This window comes from Strigops habroptila, chromosome 3 (genome assembly GCF_004027225.2).
Source record: "Strigops habroptila isolate Jane chromosome 3, bStrHab1.2.pri, whole genome shotgun sequence".
In the NCBI taxonomy this organism is placed as follows: domain Eukaryota; kingdom Metazoa; phylum Chordata; class Aves; order Psittaciformes; family Psittacidae; genus Strigops; species Strigops habroptila.
The window spans coordinates 44,178,968-44,186,714 of NC_044279.2; positions in this window are offsets into that span (position 1 = coordinate 44,178,968).

Here is a 7,747-nt window from a genome sequence, read left to right on the forward strand (position 1 = left end):
CCAGGGGTGGAAACACAGCCCTACCATCTGCCATGGATTGATCCAGACTGCACTGGAACAGGGGCAAGCTCCAGAACACTTGCAAATACATTGATGACATCATTGTGTGGGGTGATACAGCAGAAGAAGTTTTTGAGAAAGGGAGGAAGATAATCCAAATCCTGCTGAAGGCCGGTTTTGCCATAAAACGGAATAAGGTCAAGGGACCTGCACAGGAGATTCAATTTTTGGGAATAAAATGGCAAGATGGATGCCGCCAGATCCCCACAGACGTGATCAACAAGATAACAGCAATGTCTCCCCCAACTAACAAGAAAGAAACACAAGCTTTCTTAGGTGTTGTGGGGTTCTGGAGAATGCACATCCCAAATTACAGTCTGATTGTAAGCCCTCTCTACCACGTGACCCGGAAGAAGAATGATTTCAAATGGGGCCCTGAGCAACAACAAGCCTTTGAACAAATTAAACGAGAAATAGTTCATGCAGTAGCCCTTGGACCAGTCCGGGCCGGGCCAGATGTGAAAAATGTGCTCTATACCGCAGCTGGGGAGAGCTCTATACCGCGGAGCTGGTCCTACCTGGAGCCTCTGGCAGAAAGCTCCAGGGGAGACTCGAGGTCGACCCCTTGGCTTTTGGAGTCGGGGATATAAAGGATCCGAGGCCAGCTATACTCCCACTGAAAAAGAGATACTGGCAGCCTATGAAGGGGTTCGAGCTGCCTCAGAAGTGATTGGAACTGAAGCGCAGCTCCTCCTGGCACCCCGGTTGCCTGTGCTGGGCTGGATGTTCAAAAGCAGGGTCTCCTCTACACATCATGCAACTGATGCTTCATGGAGCAAGTGGGCTGCACTAATTACACAACGAGCTCGAATAGGAAATCCCAGTCGTCCAGGAATTCTAGAAGTCACCATGGACTGGCCAGAGGGCAAAGATTTTGGGATGTCACCAGAAGAGGAGGTGACGCGTGCTGAAGAGGCCCCACCATATAATGAACTGTCAGAGAGTGAAAAGCAATATGCCTTGTTTACTGATGGCTCCTGCCATATTGTGGGAAAGCATCGGAGATGGAAGGCAGCTGTGTGGAGCCCCCTGCGACAAGTTGCAGAAACTGCTGAAGGAGAGGGTGAATCGAGTCAGTTTGCAGAGGTGAAAGCCATCCAGCTGGCCTTGGACATTGCTGAACGAGAAAAATGGCCAGTACTTTATCTCTATACTGACTCATGGATGGTGGCAAATGCCCTGTGGGGGTGGTTGCAGCAATGGAAGCAGAGCAACTGGCAACGCAGAAGTAAACCCATCTGGGCTGCTGCATTGTGGCAAGATATGGCTGCTCGGGTGCAGAACCTGGTGGTGAAGGTACGCCACGTAGATGCTCATGTACCCAAGAGTCGGGCCACTGAGGAACACCAGAATAACCAGCAAGTGGATAAAGCTGCTAAGATTAAAGTGGCTCAGATGGACTTGGATTGGCAACATAAGGGTGAATTATTTTTAGCCCGGTGGGCCCATGACACCTCAGGCCATCAAGGCAGAGATGCAACATATAGATGGGCTCGTGATCGAGGGGTGGACTTAACAATGGACACTATTGCCCAAGTTATTCACGAATGTGAAACATGTGCTGCAATTAAGCAAGCCAAGAGGTTAAAGCCTCTCTGGTATGGAGGACGATGGCTGAAGTACAAGTATGTGGAGGCCTGGCAGATTGGCTATATCACACTCCCACCAACCCGCCAAGGCAAGCGCTATGTGCTTACCATGGTGGAAGCAACCACCGGCTGGCTGGAAACATACGCTGTGTCCCACGCCACTGCCTGGAACACTATCCTGGGCCTTGAGAAACAAGTCTTGTGGCGACACGGCACCCCAGAGAGAATTGAGTCAGACAATGGGACTCATTTCCAGAACAACCTTATAGACGCTTGGGCCAAAGAGCATGGCATCGAGTGGGTATATCACATCCCCTACCATGCACCAGCCTCTGGGAAAATCGAACGGTACAATGGGCTGTTAAAAACTACACTGAGAGCAATGGGTGGTGGGACTTTCAAACACTGGGATACACATTTACCAAAAGCCACCTGGTTGGTCAACAGTAGGGGATCTGCCAACAGGGCTGGCCCAGCCCTATCAGAACTTTTACGTACTGTAGAGGGGGATAAAGTTCCTGTGGTGCACATAAAGAATTTGTTGGGGAAGACAGTCTGGGTTATTCCTGCTTCAGGTAAAGGCAAACCCACTCGTGGGGTTGCTTTTGCTCAGGGACCTGGATATACTTGGTGGGTAATGCGGGAAGATGGGGAAGTCCGATGTGTACCTCAAGGGGATTTGATTTTGGGGGAAAACAGCCAATGAACTCAATTGTACGCTGTTGCCTGCTCTATAACACTTTTATAGCCCACCAGCTAGATATCTTCAGGTCGCCAGCAATTGACCCTGACTTCCCTCTGATCATCACCTCAACAAAGAATGAATTTTGAGGAAACCAGACGAGCTCAGCAGTGACCAGACAAGGTTGGCCGTAACATCAGCGGGCAACAACCCAACAGTACATACCGTCCCTCCTGCCCTGAAAGACTATTACAAGAGATGGAGCCTGACATCATGGACTGGATGAGTTCAGCAATTTTAGAGGGATTGGTCCATGGACTAGGCAATGATATCTTTCTCTGTGTGTGGGTGTGGGTGTATATATATGTGTATATATGGGACAGGGGTGATGGTGTGTTGAGAGATGTGGGATCTGAGCATGACGTGAATGGTATGGAATAAGGGGTGGATACTGTCCTGGGTTCAGCTATAGCAGTCATTTTTCTCCTTCTTAGTAGCTGGTGCAGTGCTGTGTTTTTTAACTTTCAGCCTGGGAACAACGCTGATAACACTGATGTTTTCAGTTGTTGCTAAGTAATGTTTATTCCAACCAAGGACTTTCTCAGTCTCATGCTTTGCCAGGGAGGAGGGGAAGCCGGGAGGAAGCAGAGACAGGACACCTGACCCAAACTAGCCAAAGGGGTATTCCATACCACAGCACGTCATGCCCAGTATATAAACCGGGGGGAGTTACTCGGAAGGCCCAGATCACTGCTCGGGTCGGGCTGGGTATCGGTCGGCGAGTGGTGAGCAATTGTATCCTCTCCCCTTGTTATTTCACTAATCATTATTATCATTGGTGGTAGCAGTAGTGGTTTTGTATTATACCTTAGTTGCGGGACTGCTCTTATCTCAACCTGTGGGAGTTACATTCTTCCGATTCTCCTCCCCATCCCTCCGGGAGCGGGGGGAGGTAGAAGGGGTGCGAGCGAGCGGCTGTGTAGTTCTGAGTTACCGGCTAGGCTCAAACCACGACATGTGTGCATGTGTGTGTGTGTGTGTACTTACTCTTCTTGAATGTCTGAAAGGATTATTTTTGATTTCTCATTAAATCAAAATGAACTGGAAATATAGAAAGGAGAGTTTTCTAAGAAATATGAAAAGTACTGAAATCAAAGTAGAATTCTAGGCATTTCAAATTTCAGCAAATATTGATACTCTTCCTATTATAGCTAAATAAGTTTTCCTATCTAATGAAAGGATATTCTAATAAATATGACATAGATGGCTAACCGAAGTTCAGCAAGGAAGGATTTCTATTTGAAACGAATGAATGTGTGATCAGAATTTAAGTCCTTTGTGGTGACTAATTATTTTGACTTGTTTTGATTTTAGGAAGTCTAGCATAATGAAACTCATTTCCTAATTTCAGATGAGTTATGAAGATCCATAGACTTTGCCTTTTAATTTAAGCTGTCACTTATTTCAGCTGGTAACGTGACTTTTGTCAGCATTAATTGCATCTGAGACATGAACACTGCGATGTGACGACATACTATCATTCCACCTCTGTGCTAAAGTGTGCAAAAAATACCTAAAATGTTCAAGCAATAATCTCATATTTTACACATTAATAGAGTTGATACATAAATAGCTTTGAATTGATTGTACTGAGCCTGACTGGGATGGAGTTAACATTTTTCCCAGCTGCCCATATGATGCTGTGTTTTACACTTATGACTAAAACAGTGATGGTTTTAGTCATAAAATGTTTGGGCTGTTGGTGAACAGTGCTTGCAAAGACCCTAGATTTTCTAATTCTGCGCACATGCACCACTACCCCTGCCCAGTGAGTGTGCGTGCAGGGGCACGACAGAGCCATGAAAGGTGACTCAAACTGGTGTCCTGGGTGCAGCTATAGCAGGCATTTTTCTCCTCCTTAGTAGCTGGTGCAGTACTGTGTTTTTTAACTTTCAGCCTGGGAACAATGCTGATAACACTGATGTTTTCAGTTGTTGCTAAGTAATGTTTACTCCGACCAAGGACTTTCTCAGTCTCATTCTTTGCCAGGGAGGAGGGAGAGGAAGCAGAGACAGGACACCTGACCCAAACTAGCCAAAGGGGTATTCCATACCATGGCACGTCATGCCCAGCATATAAACCGGGGGGAGTTACCCGGAAGGCCCAGATCACTGTTTGGGTCGGGCTGGGTATCGGTCGGCGGGTGGTGAGCAATTGTATCCTCTCGCCTTGTTATTTTCCTTATCATTATTATTATTGATGGTAGCAGCAGTAGTTTTGTATGGTACTTTAGTTACTGGACTACTCTTATTTCAACCCGTGGGAGTTACATTCTTCCGATTATCCTCCCCATCCCTCCAGGAGCAGGGGGAGGAAGAAGGGGCGGAGTGAGCAAGCAGCTGTATGGTTCCAGGTTACCGGCTGGGCTCAAACCACGACAACTGGTCAAAGGGATATTCCTCGGCATATGATGTCATGCTCAGCAATAAAACTGGGATAGAGGAAGAGAAAGGGTGTGTATACCTTCCAAAACAGCTGTTGCTTGGAGACTGGCTGGGCATTGGTCTGTTTGTGGGAGGTGGTGAGTGATTGATTGCCTTTGATTCATGTGTCCTTTTTCCTCTTTCCTTTGCTTAGTAACAGTCTTTATCTCAATCAGTGAGTTTTTCTCACTTTTGCTCTTCCTCTTCTTCTCCCCATCCCACTGGATGCAAGGGGAGATTGTGGAGTGAGTGAAAGACTTTATGGGTGCTTAGCTGGTGGCCCAGAAAAACCCACCACACTGATCTATATTTGATCCTGGTTTAGTTTTTTCATTCTAATTAGTCATATTAAAATTAAATTAATATACGAAATACTTGCAGAATGGAAGCAATGAGATACAATCTTAAAGATTTATTTAAGTAAATATTTTAATGCTTACCTCAAAATAAAGGTCTACTCATTGTAATGCTCAGAACCATTCTGGTGTTAGCAAAAAGAAAGCAAGAGATAAATCAGTCTCATCTCCTGAAAATAGTTTCTCCTTTAACAAGATATTTACAACTTCTAGATAATCTCATTTGTATACATGAAATACCTACCTCAATACAAAGATAATAATATACAATAGAATAGGAAATTTTACATTACTTAAATCCTAATGTTGTCAGGCTTTTGCTTAGCAAGTGTTACAAAGCGTCTACTGTGATTTCATTAATGTCTTAGCAGAGTACTTAATTTAAAACACCTTATTATTTTCTCTATACACATTTGTCATTTTGGGGGATGATACTAGTGTAATACCAAGCAATATATATATTAAAAAAAGTATTTAAAAGATATCAAAAATTACTTTGTACAATTTTAATTTCTATCATTTCTCCAGTAACAGAAACCATATCCTTTAGTTTACAATCTAACACAGAAATTATCCAGCTTCTATTCTTATTCATGGTATACTACATATGTTAGAAAAACTAAGACAAATAGAAGTTTTTGCTAGATCTTTCTTTTGTGTTTTATTCAAATGCAAGATTTAAGATAAATGGCAAACAACCAATAACAGTTCAGCAATAAAATTCAAAACATCCTAAGTTAATGCTAACTAATAATTTTGAGCTGATAAGTCCATCTCAATATTCATAAAGTTGAAATCTCAGTAAAACTTTTTTATAGCATGTATATTAGTATGTTGCCTTTTTCTTATGCTGATCAGAATTATCAGAAATAAACTGCCTTTAGCCTTTGAAAGGATTAGGAAATGTTATGTTTGCTTTATAATTTATTAAAAAAAATCCAAGTAAATGATAATATTTCTAGACAAGCTTGGAAACATGTGTCACATACTTAAAAAGGTCACTATTATATTCATGGTAGGCCAAAAAACTGTATCAGAAAGGCAGTACTAACAAGGATTTCCAGTCCTCCAGTCCTTTGGCAGCTTTCAGTTTAGATTCTAATTTTTTTTTCTTTTTCTTATTTCTCATCTCTTATTCTGTCTTGAGACACATCTATGATTTTGCCAAAAAACTATCTCATGCAGGAGAGAAAGTGAAGGCCATTTATAGATTGACAAGATCATGAATAGTGTGGAAATCAGTCACAGAAAAATACCTCTGGACTATCAATCTTGCTAGCCTCCCAGTTTGACAGAAGAAGGTGTAGTTTGTAACCCATTTATAAGGTTTCTTATAAGATATTAAAGAAAAGAAAGGTACTCAGAGCTCCTCAGTAACTCTAGGATAGCTAAAACTGAAATCATTCAGAAATTAGCTGTTGTGTCTGAACAGGATTCAGAATGATCTCACATGCTTTTCAGCATTATGAGCAGTATAAAGCCTGGTCACTGCCAGGATATGCGACATACATTGCATCTTAATTAACACACATCTAACCAAAATTACCTCAAAAACAACTAGGCACTGTTGCATGTAAATCTGATTTACTGCTCAGACTGATTGGAAACAAATAATTCATCACCTTTCCTGGTCACCATCACATTCTGAATCACTAAGGGCTCATATGTCTGGAATCAATATTGGCAAGAGATCCTTAATTTTTGAACTATCATCTCTCTAGGACTTCTCTCAGTTGTAACGCAGAAGTTGAGGCAATGATCTCTCCACTAATATCCCAACATGTTTGTATGTCTTCCACAGTCATCCTATTCGGCTGTGGGCTAGCATGAAGGCCAAGAACCACCAGATCAAAACAGGTCAAGAAAGCCTAAAGATCTTCCTGCATTATAGTAAATCATTTACCAAACTCATGAATCCTCCTGTTCTACTCATTACTGGTGAAAGTGCCCAGTAAAATATTATATTTCAGGACACATATCAGAAAGCTGTGTATCAATTGTGAGCACTGTTAGAGAATAATCTATGAAATATGATCAACTAGGGAAGACCGAGAATTTGGAGTTCATAGTCCAGAGAAAATGAAAGGACATTCAACAGCTCTTTTCAAATATTTGTGCCAACCATCTCCCAAAGGAAGGAATAATTGTTCCTCTTGTTTACTGAGCAGACAGAAGCTTGCTAAGCAGAGATAATGAACTAGGTAGGGTATTTAAAAAGGCATTTCAAACATTAGCAATTTTTCTAAGGTTAAAATAGTTAATTCTTAGCATAGCTTGAGCAATAAGATTCTACCTCCATTATTGGAGGTTTGTAAGTGTTAACCAGGCAAGTATTCTCATGTACAGGTAAACTTAGTCTTGCCTTTGAAGTTAAATGACCCCTTGAGGATTCTTGTAACCTTATTTTCTAACTGTTATAATAGTGAAAACAAATGATGGCTCTCTTTTAGGAGCTTCGGAAAGTGTCATTTCATGAAACAAAAAACCAATATAAATATTACACTTTTCTCTGAAGTCACCTACATTCTAATGATACCAGTAACAGCTCTAATTTCTGTAACGCAAAGAAAACCGAGA